A 16732-nucleotide genomic window follows, 5' to 3' on the forward strand; every position below is an offset into this window, starting at 1 on the left:
AGGCTCAGGGCCACTTAGATATTATCTATTTGTGGTAGTGGCTGTGACGCTGATGGCACAGCAGCAAGGACCCAGGATCAGCAGATTCCAGCAAGGTGTTGGCTGGGCTTTGCTGATGTTAGTTCTGCTTAAACACAGCTCCCCCAGTGATCCCGGGAACTAATTTCTATCCTTTGAACAAATTCATGTTTTATTTAAATTAGCTGGAAATCTGCTTTTTGTTTGCAACCAGAATCACTGAGCTTCAATTTAATTTTACAGCAAATGTGCAAAATTACTAGTTAAAGAAGGATTATGGCTGGTGGATGGTTGAGTTTCTCCTGAGTTTTACTCTACAGAATAGTCAACAATTGTTACAGAAAACCAGGATAATTCAGAAGAAGTCTGGTGTCTTGATATTCCAATATAAATAATATTTCCTAGGCACCGAAAGCAGGTTTTCAACCGTACCGTGGTTGTAAGCCAGGAAGTTGTTAGTCAGTATCTGAGAATTGCTGTGGGTACTCACTGTCCCAGACTGTCTAGATGAGTTAGCTGGGTTCTGAGTGGCTTCTCCTTCTTATTTAGGAGACTGCAACCCAGCTCAGTTTCCCACGGGACCAGTGACTTCCTCTCTCACTTCCAATCCCCACCAGACCTCAAGGAGACTAAATGAAAATGCCTCTGAAATCCCCTGGTAAGAGAGCAGCAGAAACATTGTGTATGCATATGTGTGCAGACATGCCTCTGTATGAACACATAGACTCCTGTGTGTAAGTCACGTAACAATACCATTTGGCCACCAGCCATTGTGTCAGAAGGTATTTTCCCTTCAGATGATAATGAGGATCATTCGTTCAGTTTTTAAAGTTAAATGTCATCTGTCTTTTAAATTTTCATTGTGATTGTAAGCTGGTAACTAAAAATAAACAAGCAAACAAAAAACCCCAAATGAGCTCCAAACCACTGCTTTTTGTCACTACAAACTGTTGCTTATCACCACATGAAAACTCACCAAGACAATTTTCTTGACAGGAGAACTTGCATTTTCTTCCTTTGTGTTTCCCTTCCTCTCTCCCCTTTTCTCCTTCTCTTTTTCTCTTTCTCATGGGAAATGCATAATGTTTGGTTTAAATGTTTTTAATGCACTTGGGTGAATTTTTTTCTCGCTCTTCCTTGTTGTCCCCCCAGCCGCCTCTTACCCCGGGAATAAAGAGGTTGGATAGAATGATTTCCTCATAAATATCTGAGGTAAATAGGTTTCCATCCCATAATATGGAAAGATATTTGTATCATTTATATTCCAGGTTGATGATAAAACCTTCTTATAAAATTGGTTAATTATGCTGGGGTTCAATGGTTTATCATGTTAGAAAAGTGGGGTTTGGGGAAAGATCCAAGATAAAGACCGTGATGGTAAGGGAAGACTCAATTTATAGCTTTTACCAGCAGTAAAATCTGAAGGCTTGCAAAATCTCGATAGGGCCCAATTACATAAAACCAAGTTAATTTTCCTTGCATGAACGGTATTTAAAAGCTACTTGGTGAGCCATGTTGGGACACCTATGTTTTGAAGCATGTAAGGAAACAGCTGTGGTCACATTTATAGGAATCTATTGAATAAGATGCTTCCAATTCAAGACGTGTGATTTCAAATTTGTGATGTTTACAGGTATCTCTGCCTCCAGAGTACATAAAAAATGAGGTAAAATCATAGAAACTCATTTTCCTCCTTTCTTTTGCTTTTTACAAACTCTCTCTTTAACTAGTGCTTTTTGCACGATTGTCTTTTCCCTCTAATTCTTAAATATTTTCAAAATCATATGCAAGTCTTCAATGACTCCTCTCTGTGCCAAGCAGAGACCTACTTTGCATAACCCCTTTTCTTACTAACTTCAACACATAAACCAACATACTGATGTATGTCTGGAAAATGGTAAAAAGGATGTTCCCTTTCAAAAATAAACAAAAGAGAAATGCAGGTAACCAAATCCAATAAAAAGAATGCATGTAACATCATGGTATTGTAGAAAGAAACAAGTTATGTTTTCAGCATCACTGATATTTATAAGTCACTTGATGAGCCGTTTTGAGACTCCTCTGTTTGCAGTGTGCTAAGTTAACAGCTGGGTACCATTTATAACATTCTACTTAATAGGTGTCAGAGTCCAGGTTTACAATTTCAGATTTGCAATTTACAGGCATACTTGCCTGCAGATATCAGAAGACAATTTTAAATTGGGTAAAATCATTGAGGAGAAGACAGATCATGCTACTGCATATCTTTTTAAACTCTTTATGGGAGTACTATCATTAGTATGATAGGTTTTTCTTATATTGCTTTAGTTTTGAATCATCTTAAGATCTTAAATCATTCCCCTTCCTACCAGAGTCATACTTAGTAGCCTCTTTCCATGCCTATTCTGCAGTACAAAACTGTAATCCTCTAACCAATTGAAAATGACTTTTTAACATGGAATGTTGGATCTTATGATAAGTCTTGTTGAATTCTCCAGTCTTTGGAGCATAATATTTTGAAAAAACAAAAAAATGCATGGTCTGTGAGGCTGACTGATCTGTGTTCATATAGCTATTCAGTTAGAATCCCTGACTTGACCTCACTGAGGCTTGCTTCACTCTCTTTGCTGAAATGGGCAAAACATCGCCAACTTGCCAGACTTGTTTCAACGACTGAAGGAGAATGACAATAATAGCTAAGATTCACGAAGGAATTTCTTTGTGTTAGAAACTGTTGGGGGAGGAAAACACTTTTCCTCTACCGTCAGGTTCATTGTCTGGGGGCCTGTGAATTTAACTGATTCATTTTTTACAGATTAAAATGAGAGAAGGAATATCAATTTATTAATATGTTTGCACGCATAGGAATTCTCAGAGAAGAAGTGAAACCCACAGGAGTGGTTAGACTTGGGATGTTATATACAATTTTAACAAGGGAAAGAGGGTTTAGGCTTCAAGGAACTGTAAATTGTGGGCAAGTAACAAGGAAATACGTGGCAGAACTAATAAAAGGTTATTTTGTTAAGCTTCGTTTATGCAGACTCATTTGGTGCTGACTCTGTCTCTTGCGATATAGGTTGCTTTCTTCATCCTAGTACAGGAGGGTGGGGAAATCTTATTCCAGCTTTACAAAGGGAAATGCATGCCTTGCACATAGGCAGGAAAGGGGAAGACAGAAAACTCTTCCTGTATCTGTTGATTCTTTTTATTTTTTTTAAAGATTTTATTTATTTATTTGACAGAGAGAGATACAGTGAGAGAAGGAACACAAGCAGGGGGAGTGGGAGAAGGAGAAGCAGGATTCCTGCTGAGCAGGGAGCCCGATGTGGGGTTTGATCCTAGGACCCTGGGATCATGACCTGAGCCGATGGCAGATGCTTAACAACTGAGCCACCCAGGCGCCCCATCTGTTGATTCTTAATAGCCTTTAGTTGAAAATAATCTTTATGCTGGTTGCTTGCTGGTATAGTCGGTTAAACATCCAACTCTTGTTGTTTTTTTTGTTTTGTTTTAAGATTTTATTTATTTATTTGACAGAGAGAAACACAGGGAGAGAGGGAACACAGACATGGGGAGTGGGAGAGGGAGAAGCAGGCTTCCTGCCAAGCAGGGAGCCCGATGCAGGGCTTGATTCCAGGACACTGGAATCATGACCTGAGCCAAAAGCAGATGCTTAACAGACTGAGTCACCCAGGCACCCCCATCTCTTAGTTTTGGCTCAAACCCTTATCTCAGGGTCCTGAGAGTGAGCCCTGCACTAGGCTCCATGCTCAGCATGGAGTCTATTTCAATCTCTTTCTCCCTTTCTCCCTGCATCTCCCATCACTCCCTCCCACTCTCTCTCTCTCTCAAATAAATAAATCTTAAAAAAAAAATCTTTATGCTGAAGTGGCATATTTTGGGATAGCATACCTTGAATCCCTTCAGTATCCTACTTTACATTGACTTGATAATTCATGCAGATCAAGTGCACATGGAAAAGTTACCACATTGAATAGGCCAGAGAAATGTGAATTTATTCCCTCTTTCTGTGTCATTATAAATTTTTGTAAGAAATTTTTACATAGTAGATATAATAGCCTAATGGACACATCTTAATATACTTTGCCATTTCCCTCTAGTTGAAGAGCATTTAGATTGTTTCTACTTTTTGTTTTGTTATTAAAACTTACACAGCAATGAATATTACTGTGTGTGAATTTGTATTTGCATTTTGAATTTTTCACCCTTAGTACAGAGGCCCAGAAATATAATTACTGAGTCAAGGGATATGAACATTTTAAGGTGAATTTGCTTTCCAAAGTGGTTACCTTAATTTATCAATCTCATCCTCTCCTTATTATTATAATTTAATCATTTTCTGGTTGATGGTTATAGAATGGTACTTTGTTTTACTTTAACATTTTAACATTACTAATGAATTGAATAATAAAAATATTTACTGGCAATTAGTATGTCTTCTATTAAGAACTGTTTATTTGTGCCTTTTTCCTATTTATCTGTGTTTTGATGTTTTTCTTATTGATCCCTAGGAGCTCTTCATATATTAAGAGAAACGCTTTGTTCATTATCTGTTAAAAAAACAAAACAAAAACAAAACAGCCACACCCTGCTATTTGTCTTTTACTTCAGCTTATGTTAAATTTTAAGATTTAGTATAATTTTAGGTTTTATGGGTAAAAATCTATCAATATTTTTCTATTAAACCTTCTTCCATTTTTTCTTTTTATAATCTAAAACTTTTCACCTTCCAGAGATCAGAAAAAAATGTGAAGTGTTTTCTTCTAAATTTATTTTTGGTTTGAGGTTTTTTTTTTTTTTTTTTTCCAATTTAATTCTCTGGTTTAGAATTTGTTTTGATGTGTGGTATGGGAAAAATATCAAAGTAATTTTTCTACTGTATCACAAAGATAGGCCCACATAATCTGGTCTCCATTAAAATTAAATGAATAAAGACATCTAAAGCAAAATACCCAAAGCCAAAAAAAACAATTAATGGATTTTAATTTGAAAACTATCTTTACAAAAGAAAGAAACTTAGAAAACTGTTAGGTAAGATTTTTAAAACACAAGAAAAATCTCTTTTCATCTTAATTATTCAAGGCATACAAAATACTGCTTTCCCCTTATTTTAGAGTACAATGTTCATATCTTTTTCTCTTGCTATATAAAAATGTTGAGTCTTCTGTATCTCTGTCCCTATGTCTACCTATGTACATATACATGCATACATTCCTCATGTGGCCACTACTCACCTCCTAAACCTCATAAAAATGAAATGATCCTCCAGGTGAATGAGAACTGGTAGTTGTGGTACAAAGGACTGCTGGATTAATTCTCTGCCACACTGCAAGTTGAGACCTCAGGAGGGTATCTTGATTGAGATTGAAGCATATACATAAATAAATCCCCAGCCAATGCTTGATTTGAATAGATATATGGGAGCTGGGGACAGAATTGACCAGATGCTGGACCATATGATAAACACAGAGGGTCATGGTGTGGTATAAAAACTGGGCATTTATATGGTACAGCTGGCCGTGCATAATCTCCTAATTTATAAGCAGGAGCATCTGTTCTCTAGCTGCCACTCTTTCCAATTTTCTAACGGCCTTCTCCTTGAGTCTCTTGTTTAATCGAGCAGCTCCCCCATGCTGTGGGGAAGAAGGTGGGGGTCACCAGCAGGGAAAAATGACATGGCCTTGAATCCACCTTTCAGAGAAGAAAAGGAAAAATATCTCCAGAAACATTCTTGGTCTCATTCTCAGTAAGATTTCTTTATTATCCAATGGCATTTTGAAATGGTCTTAAATGGAACATCTTGGGCTGCCATCATTGGGCCAGATCATTATAAGGAGAAATTTCTCTCTGCCCCTTAATAAGAGAACTCAGGTCAAATTATCACCTCACATTGCTTCCAGTCAGAGAGTTAGTATCACTTTTTGTTTAATTTGGATCAGCTAGCAGTCCGGGAGACTACACAGGCGAAATCGGGAGGCAGGAGCCAAGATGTCCTTGTCATCATGCAACTTACTTCGAAAAAATGAAAACAAAACAAAACAACAAAAAAAACCAAACCCAAAACCCCAAAAAGCTTTTGAGAAGGACTATCTCCCTACTCACAGTTCTTTCCTTCTGCTACCATTTTTCTTTCTGCTTCCTGCCAGGGCACGGTGGGGTTGTGGTGGTGGTGGTGTGTCCTTCATTACCCACTAGAAGAGGTCCAGCTTTCCTGCCTCTCTGTTCAACCCCACTGATGTCATAGGTGTTGGGAACTTAGAATGTTTTTATTTCAAAAGGGACTTCTACCACTGGTATTAAAAAATTCAAGGAAATGAACATTTTAATGATGAAATTTTGTTTTTGGGGGACATATAGATAATATAGTTTAAAGAGAGGGAATACTTTACCTTCAAATAAGACTATTTTGGAAGAAACTCATTGGTCTAGGGCTTAGAAGAGTCTTTAGCTCTTATTCTGCCCCTCCAAGTATTGTGATGTTGGACCTGTCACTTAGCCTCTCTGAGGCTGTGTTTCCAGAACTTAACAATGGGGATAATGAATACTCCAATTCATTTTATGAAAATACCTTTTAAGTTAAAATACATGAGACAAATAGAAGTGACTATTATTAAATCCGTGGTCAGGTGGAATTTAAGAGCTATATGAATTTTTCTAATTAATATATTATGTAATTTATCATCCAAACCAGAATACTTTGAAACATTTTAGGGGTGAGAAGCACACAGGAAGCTGTGATAATAGTAAACTGTCCTGGGAAAACCTGGACATATGGTCTTCTTGGCCATAAGAGGCTCTAGAAGCCATATGCTTTAATTATTCATAAGACCAGCTTCGTCCCTGGACACTATACACATAAGAGAGGATAAAAACCTAAATAAGTAAAAGGCCTTTCCACTGATATGTTGTTATGTGTTAGGGGAAACTGAACACATTCAAAACACTCAATGATGTTATATGTGATGATCATCTAATGTTGCCTTTTGACCCAGTATCACCTTGGTCATTTGAACTCCCAGAAGCCTCCTGCCTTCCCTATCCAATAGTGTTGATAGAATAGTATAGAACCATGCCAAATGGTTGAGATGATTTCTGCAGTGCTTTGCACACAGTGGGCAAGGGTGAAGGACAACTGTGACCCTGATGATCCCTTTTCACTCCCACCATCAACTTTACCCATTTCTTCTGTGACATGCATGCTGTCCTTGAATGCCTGTGACTCCCCACCATGTCCTGCTCCAACCTAAGACCATATATACTGATGGTGTTCTGTGTTTGATATAATAAAGTTTTCCCAAATCCTCTGATCATAAGAATTACCTGGGGTGCTCTCATGGTGATTCTGAGTAAGTAGATTTGAGATAGGGTCTGGTGATCTACATATTTAACCAAGTTCCTGGTTGATTCTTATGATCACATGAGTCTGAGATACATGGATTTAATAAATTTGATGAAAAAATATGCCTTCTAGATCTTTTGAACCAGTAGTTATTAAAGTGTGGCTTTCCAACCAGCAGTATCAACATCACCTAGGGACTTGTTAGAAAGGCAAATTATTGGTGCTATATTGAGTAGGAAGTCTGGAGGGGGAGGGAAGTGACCTGTATTATACCAGACCCTCCAGATGATTCTCATGTAGGCTAAAGTTCCAGACCACTGATTTGGACCAACTCTTTCTTCTTGTCCTCCATTTTATAGATTAGGAATGTTGGCATGCTCTTCTCTCACTTTGGGACCTTGGGTGTTGAGAGAAGGACCTATAATCCCCAGATGATTGGGGAGCACGGTAGAAAAGAGATGGTAGGGGGCTACTGAGGATAGGCATGGCCCTCCATTCTGTCTCTCTACTCCCAGAGTGAGGGGTATTGTATGTGTGGATAAAGACTCATGTTTGCCAAGGAACTCTTAAAAGACACAGGATTCTGAAGAGCCACACCCCTGTGGTAAACCAGAGCCTGGGGGTTAATGGTAACGCCCCACCTAAGAAATCCCCTGAGAACCCAGACACCAAGAAGCCCCAGTTCCTTACAGAGAAAGACATGTCTCACTCTTGGTGAAGTTTCAGCTCTGCTTTTGGTGGTTAGTCTCTGTTTATTCTCGGGGTGGTTGATGAATGACTCTTCAAATTAGTGCTGCGGAAGAATATCTGAAATTGTAACCTATAGACAACTATTGATGTGGTTTAATTACACATCTTCCCCTGTCACACTGAATGAGTGAGTATTCAGACATCCCTCATATGCTCAGTGTTCTGAGACTTCTGTCATTAACTATAATTTTCACAATGTTTTCAATATTCAAGTACAATATGTGCTATTATTTATTTAATATTTTCCACTTACTTTACTTAACAACTATTTCAGAATAGTTTTAAATTTCTAAAAGATTTATGAAGATAACACAGAGATTTTCCCATTTTTATACCCTTCACTCAATTTCCCCTATATTAACATCTTACATGTTAATAATACACATTTTATTATAGTATTTTTATACTATATATTATATTTATCATAATTATACTCTATTTATCATAATTAATGTATTAGAGTATATAATATATATACTATGTATATAGTATATATATTTATCATAATATGATATATTAATAGTATATAGTATAGTTATCATAATTATGGTATATTTATAATAATTAATATATAGTATATGTTTATACTATATACTAATATATAGTATAGTTATAATTATAGTATATTTATCACAATTAATGAGTTACATAGTATATTTGTCATGAATTAATACTGATGTATTATTATTACTAAAGTCCATACCTTATTCCAGATTTCCTTAGGTTTTACCTAGTGCCCTTTTTCTGTTTCTTGATTTCATCTACAGTATCACTTAATTAATTACTCAAATTATATTTGGCTTTTAACCGAGACCTATTGATCAGTGAACTAATGTGAAATGATGCTACTCTAGCAACTGCTTTTGCTATGAGTATAAAAGCCCTTTGTCTCTGACCCAAGGGTTTCCTGTCTACTGTCAGCATCAAAGAAACTTTGACAGGCTAACTTGTTATCTTACAATACCAGATCTCTCAAAGTTCCTGACAGTTTGTCATACAACTGAAGTGGGGCTTCTTGGTAGTTTAGTGGGTTGAGCATCCAACTCCTGGTTTCAACTCAGATCATGATCTGGTGGTCATGGGATCAAGCCCCAAGTAGGGCTCCACATTGGGTGTGGAGTCTCCTTCAGATTCTTTCTCCTTCTCCCTCCTCCTCTGCTCCTCCCCCCCACAGTCTCTCTCAAATAAATAAAATCTTAAAAAAATAATATTTCAATTAAGTTGTGAAAGCCCTCTTAAAAAGTGATTGTTAAAAGTTGCTAGATTTATAAAGAGTAATAAAGTTTATGAGTTGTACTGAAAAACTCAAGGAATATCAAGGGATTTGAATTTGTAGCTTTTGTAAATTAAAATATTTATTTAAAAACATCACAACATTGCTAGAGTAAGTTTTCTGGCATGAAGGATGTCATAAAACTTCTATAGATAATACTCTACTGGACTGTCTCATCTTGAATTGCTGTCCTATGAACTTGCCCAGAATGTTTATAGCCAGGAATGAAAAGCCTCACTGCCTCAGGGCATTTCGCATATGACAAAGAGCTTAATCCAAAGAATGAATCTCTAATGGTGGAGTTTGGGCACCAGTGTGGGACTAACATTCCTCAAGTCATATTATGAGGCAGAGACTTACTTTGCATATTCAAAGGTTGGAGCAAAAGCCTCCTATCTTGATCTCTGCTGAATCCTCATGACCTAGAACAGGCACATCATTTGTGCTCTTTAAACATGTTAAAGTATTATGATTGAACTAATTAATGATTTTATTTTATTTTATTTTATTTATTTATTTTTTTTTAAGGGAGAGAGAGCAAGCACAGGCAGACAGAATGGCAGACAGAGGCAGAGGGAGAAGCAGGCTCCCTGACGAGCAAGGAGCCCGATGTGGGACTTGATCCCAGGACGCTGGGATCATGACCTGAGCCGAAGGCAGCTGCTTAACCAACTGAGCCACCCAGGCGTCCCTAATTAATGATTTTAAACAAGAGATAGCCATGATCAGATTTTAATTTTAGAAAGGATATTCTTTCTAAAGAATATCCTTTCTAAAGAATATCTGAGAATTAGATGGGAGGAGGCGACTCTAAATAGAAGACCAAAAAGGAAGTTTCAAGTGAGCTTGATAGTAGACACACAGCTGAGACTTCTAGGGTTTCGGAAAAAATTTTTACCCTTTTCAGCAAATAACTAGTCTGGTTCAGGAAAACAGTTATTGGCTTATTATCAGGCCCTTAGTGAGGCCAAAAGCCTGACCAAGTGTAGCTCTGTGACCATGTGACCTAAGCTCTCTTCATTAATGGGTGTTCTCTTGGACCATCAAGCTGGAAGGCAGGAGAGGCTTAACCAAGACTAAACCCAAACATGTTCTTAGGGCACAAATAAGCTGCCACAACCTTGAGAATCAACAGATAAGCTGACCCATTCTGTGAATATGTGACCTACTCAACCTCTTTCCCAATACACCAACTTTCTCAGTGTGCTCATGAGCAAATGTCCAGGCAGTAGAGAGGGAGGCTATTAAACATAGCTCAAAAACATGAGATTCCTCTCACTGAAGCTGGCCTGCCTTCTGCCATTCGGAGTGCCCCCATTGGCAACAGCAACAAGAAACCTATAAACACGTTGTATGTTACCATATCTTGGAGGGGGCAGTGATATGTACGCCCTGGTGTAGGCCCATCTAGATTTAGGTTTGCTTTGCTAGCCCACCAGGCTTCTGTTTGGCGCAGCATCTGTGGATTTACTGAGTGTTTTTATTGTCCATCATGTTTTGTCACACAGCATTGCTTCTCACAAACATAGTCTCTTCACAGGAAACAAAGTAGTGTGCATATATCAAACTACCTTACTTGGCAACTCTTTGGTGATGTTTTAAAGGCACTTCATACTCAACATATTCAAACCTGAACTCATGATCTTCTCAACCACAACCCAGTGCTTGTGGATCAGTTTCTGAGTGACTGGCTCTGCCGTCTATCTGGGTACCCAAGCTGGAAGCCTCAGTGTCATGCTTGTCACCTCCTCCTCTTTCATCCTTCGTATCTAATCTCTTATGTTTGCTTCTAGACAGTTCTTAAATTAATCTACTTTCTCCATTCTCACCATCCATGCTGGATGGAACTTTCAAGAAGACTTTAAATTATGTTATTAAATAAAGACTACCACAGCTTTTGTCCTTGCCTCTGCTTCCTTGTTCCTGATGGCTCAGGGGATAGGAGCCCTGGAGGGGCAGAAAGTGTCTTAGAACCATGAGGCAGCAAGAATGTTGACAAAAGCCAACAGGCAGAAGAATGGCAAAATGGAAGAACAAAATGAGCTTGGATCCCCAAGGACTTGTTGCACTGCCATGATGTCTCAAAAATGGAGAATCTTTGTGAGAGGAGGGGATATGGGTGAAATGGCTTTATTAAGTGTACTCAGCTTGTGATTAAAAACTCAGGTTTAAATGGTCATGGACTGTGTAACCCCAAAATTTGTGGGCTCTACCCCAGAACCTGCAGGATCAGCTGGTCTGCGATGCTTTTTGTTTTTCCTTCCTTCCTTCCTTCCTTCCTCTCTCTCTTTCTTCCTTCCTTCCTCCCTCTTTCTTTTTTTCTTTTCCTTCCTTCCTTCCTTCCTTCCTTCCTTCCTTCCTTCCTTCCTTCCTTCTCTTTTTAGATTTATTTATTTGAGTAGAGAGAGAGGGTGTGTGTCAGAGAGTGCGCATGCACGGGGCAGAAGGCCAGAAGGAGAGGGAGAAAGTCTTAAGCAGATTCCCTGCTAACCATGGAGCCCAACACTGGACTCCACCTCAAGCTCCTGAGATCTCGACCTGAGCCAAAACCCAGAGTTGGTGGGTTAACTGACTGCACAACCAAGGCGCCCCATCCCTTTGTTTTCTTTAGGTCCAGTAAGATTATTAAAATCCTAAATAAGTTATAAGGCAGTAGTTGGCAGGATTATTGAAACCTCCAGAAAATATAAAAAGTGAAAACCTCAGAGTTGTCTGGGTGGCTCAGTCAGTTAAGTGTCCGACTCTTGATTTCAGCTCAGGTCATGATCCTAGGATCTGGACATTGAGCCCCACATGGGACTCAGCTCAGCACAGTGTCTGCTTGTTCCTCTCCCTTGTTCCTGCCTCTGCTCTCTCAAGTAAAAAAAAAAACAAATGAATGAATAAATACATAAATAATAAAAATCTTTAAAAAATGAAAGCCTGGGAATGTGAGGGATAAAAATAAAAAGTTTATGCTATAAAATTATTTTGATATAATAGTTTAAATCAATTTTATAAAATTTGCAATAGTTAGTCTTCTGTGTATTTCTTAAGGGATTTAGAATATTTCTGAGTCTTTAATTTAAAAGGTCTTTGATTAAGTTTTTATTAAGTGTTTAAATGTTTGGATAAATCTAATTGGTTAACCTCACTTTTTGATTACTTGTGTAAGTAATATATGGTTAGTTAGGAAAATGCTTTTGTAAAGAATGCCACTTGGTTAATAAGTTAAACAGATTCATAAATGGAGCACTAAATGATATATTACTATTAAGAACATTTCTTTCAGAGTGCCTGGGTGGCTCAGTGGGTTAGAGCCTCTGCCTTTGGCTCAGGCCATGATCCCAGAGTCCTGGGACTGAGCCCTGCATCGGGCTCTCTGCTCATCAGGGAGCCTGCTTCCCGCTCTCTCTCTGCCTGCCCCTCTGCCTACTTGTGATCTCCGTCAAATAATAAATAAAATCTTTTAAAAAAAAGAAACATTTCTTTCATAGGCTTAAACCTCTTGAACATTAAACCATCTGTCCATCCATTTCTGCTCTGGGTTCCTTGACTTCTGTAGCCCGAGATCCACTCTGTTAAGGTGACCTAACTAAACACGGGTTCTTTGATTCAATACAAATATATTGAAAATATTCTGCACACCACGTGCAATGTGCTGACACAGTCCCACGCATAGCCCTAAACATCTGTTCTCTGGACAGATACCAGTTAGGACATGGGATGGCACTTATTTATACTTCCTGCTCTATGTCTGGAAACAAAATAGTGTGTACAGTGGTAAGTTCTGTTCTCAATATGCCAGAGCAGACAGCTTCAGATTACATTAGGAGGACTTGAAAAGCAGACCTACCTAATAAGAGAAAACACAAATCGATTTGCCACTCTTCCTTTCATTACGCCAATTAAACTAACGAATGTTTGCATCCAAAGCATCATTTTCCAAAATCATTCATTTTCTTCCTTTGTTTATACTCCAAAACATCTTTCCAGAAATGCTCACAAATTAGTGTTGGATACACAGTCGTTGCATGTAGTAGTGGCTAAGACACATTTTGTGGGACTGAACATTTCTTTTTTTCCCTTAATACTGTATCTTTTGGTGTAGTTGGAATATCATGAAAGGTATTGCTTTCTATTGCTTCTGTAGCAATCAGAAGGAAATGGTACCTTAGAATTGTGAGTTGAGTTAATTGTTATAAAATATGTAATATGATTTCATTGAAATCTCAAAACATTAGATTTTCAACTTAAATACTTTTGATATTTAAATCTCATTAATTATGTTTTACTTTATTAATTATAAAGTGGTCATTAATTATCCCCTTATTTTGTCCTTTTTACTTTTAATTAAAATTTTTTTTTTCTTTATAGAGAGAGAGAAAGGAAAGGAGGAGCAGAGAGAGAGGGAGAGAGAATCACAAGCTGGGCATGGAGACTGACATGGGGCTTGATCTCACAACCCTAACATCATGACCTGAGCTGATATCAAGAGTCAGATGCTGGACCAGCTGAACCACACAGGAACCCCTTTTATGTCTTTTTAAAAGAAGATATCCTGGGGATGCTTCGGTGCTCAGTTGTTGAGCGTCTGCCTCGGGTCAGGTCATGATCTCAGGGTCCTGGGAACAAGCCTCACATTGGGCTCCCTGCTCAGCAGAAAATCTGCTTCTCCCTCTCTGGCTCCCCCTGCTTGTGTTCCTTTTCTCGCTGTGTCTCTCTCTGTCAAATAAATACATAAAATCTTTAAAAAAAAAAACTGTGCAAAAGCTTTTGATCTTGATAAAATCCCAATAGTTCATTTTTGCCCTTGCTTCCCTTGCCTTTGGCGATGTTTCCTTGCCTAGGAAGATGTTGCTGTGGCTGAGGTCAAAGAGGTTGCTGCCTGTGTTCTCCTCAAGGATTTTGATGGATTCCTTTCTCACATTGAGATCCTTCATCCATTTTGAGTCTATTTTCGTGTGTGGTGTAAAGAAATGATCCAATTTCATTTTTCTGCATGTGGCTGTCCAATTTTCCCAACACCATTTGTTGAAGAGGCTGTCTTTTTTCCATTGGACATTCTTTCCTGCTTTGTCGAAGATTAGTTGACCATAGAGTTGAGGGTCTATTTCTGGGCTCTCTATTCTGTTCCATTGATCGATGTGTCTGTTTTTGTGCCAGTACCATGCTGTCTTGATGATGACAGCTTTGTAATAGAGCTTGAAGTCCGGAATTGTGATGCCACCGACTTTGGCTTTCTTTTTCAATATTCCTTTGGCTATTCGAGGTCTTTTCTGGTTCCATATAAACTTTAGGATTATTTGTTCCATTTCTTTGAAAAAAATGGATGATACTTTGATAGGAATTGCATTAAATGTGTAGATTGCTTTAGGTAGCATAGACATTTTCACAATATTTATTCTTCCAATCCAGGAACATGGAACATGTTTCCATTTCTTTGTGTCTTCCTCAATTCCTTTCATGAGTACTTTATAGTTTTCTGTGTATAGATTCTTAGTCTCTTTGGTTAGGTTTATTCCTAGGTTTCTTATAGTTTTGGGTGCAATTGTAAATGGGATTGACTCCTTAATTTCTCTTTCTTCTGTCTTGTTGTTGGTGTAGAGAAATGCAACTGATTTCTGTGCATTGATTTTATATCCTGACACTTTACTGAATTCCTATACAAGTTTTAGCAGTTTTGGAGTGGAGTCTTTTGGGTTTTCCACATATGGTATCATATCATCTGCAAAGAGTGATAGTTTGACTTCTTCTTTGCCGATTTGGATGCCTTTAATTTCCTTTTGTTGTCTGATTGCTGAGGCTAGGACTTCTAGTACTATGTTGAATAGCAGTGGTGATAACGGACATCCCTGCCGTGTTCCTGACCTTAGCGGAAAAGCTTTCAGTTAGGGAAACAGTTAACAAAACCAAAAGACAACTGACAGAATGGGAGAAGATATTTGCAAATGACATATCAGATAAAAGGCTAGTGTCCAAAATATTTAAAGAACTTAGCAAACTCAACACCCAAAGAACAAATAATCCAATCAAGAAATGGGCAGAAGACATGAACAGACATTTTCTGCAAAGAAGACATCCAGATGGCCAACAGACACATGAAAAAGTGCTCCATATCACTCGGCATCAGGGAAATACAAATCAAAACCACAATGAGATATCACCTCACACCAGTCAGAATGGCTAAAATTAACAAGTCAGGAAATGACAGATGCTGGCGAGGATGCAGAGAAAGGGGAACCCTCCTACACTGTTGGTGGGAATGCAAGCTGGTGCAACCACTCTGGAAAACAGCATGGAGGTTCCTCAAAATGTTGAAAATAGAACTACCCTATGACCCAGCATTTGCACTGCTGGGTATTTACCCTAAAGATACAAATGTAGTGATCTGAAGGGGCACATGCACCCGAATGTTTATAGCAGCAATGTCTACAATAGCCAAAGTATGGAAAGAACCTAGATGTCCATCAACAGACGAATGGACAAAGAAGATGTGGTATATATATACAATGGAATACTATGCAGCCATCAAAAGAAATGAAATCTTGCCATTTGGGACGATGTGGATGGAATTAGAGGGTATCATGCTTAGCGAAATAAGTCAATCGGAGAAAGACAACTATCATATGATCTCCCTGATATGAGGGAGAGGAGATGCAACATGGGGGATTAAGGGGGTAGGAGAAGAGTAAATGAAACAAGATGGGATTGGGAGGGAGACAAACCATAAGTGACTCTTAATTTCAGAAAACAAACTGAGGGTTGATGGGGGGAGGGGGGTTGGCAGAGGGGGGGTGGGGTTATGGACATTGGGGAGGGTATGTGCTATGGTGAGTGCTGTGAAGTGTGTAAACCTGGCGATTCACAGACCTGTACCCCTGGGGATAAAAATATATTATATGTTTATTAAAAATAAAATTTAAAAAAAAACCTATCCTGGATATTTTAATGGAAAATAACTTTTTGAAAACAATATAATAACAATATTTATATTTTATCTTAACATGTATTTTTAAAATATATTCAAATTCAAGTCCATACACAATATTTTATTTTTAATCTTTGATCATTAAGAATAGCTGTAAGTCAAGAAGGTGGTAAGGATTGAATTTCACAATATAGCTTAATATAAGTTCTTCATCTGCTTATATATAGAACAGTTTGGTGAAACACATAACAAGAAAAAAAGGTGAAGAGAAAAAGACATAGAAAATCTTGAAATAAATGGCCAGCTTAACTTAAAATCTGGAAACAATGATAGAAACTAGACTTCACAAACTATTCAATGAAATTTTAATTACTGGTTAAAACAATGAAAATGAATAAGAAAATCACCTCAAATACATGGTTCAATCATTTCAGATGGAATC

Source organism: Enhydra lutris, unplaced genomic scaffold (genome assembly GCF_002288905.1).
Source record: "Enhydra lutris kenyoni isolate GAN:26980312 unplaced genomic scaffold, ASM228890v2 scaffoldscaffold17, whole genome shotgun sequence".
NCBI lineage: Eukaryota > Metazoa > Chordata > Mammalia > Carnivora > Mustelidae > Enhydra > Enhydra lutris.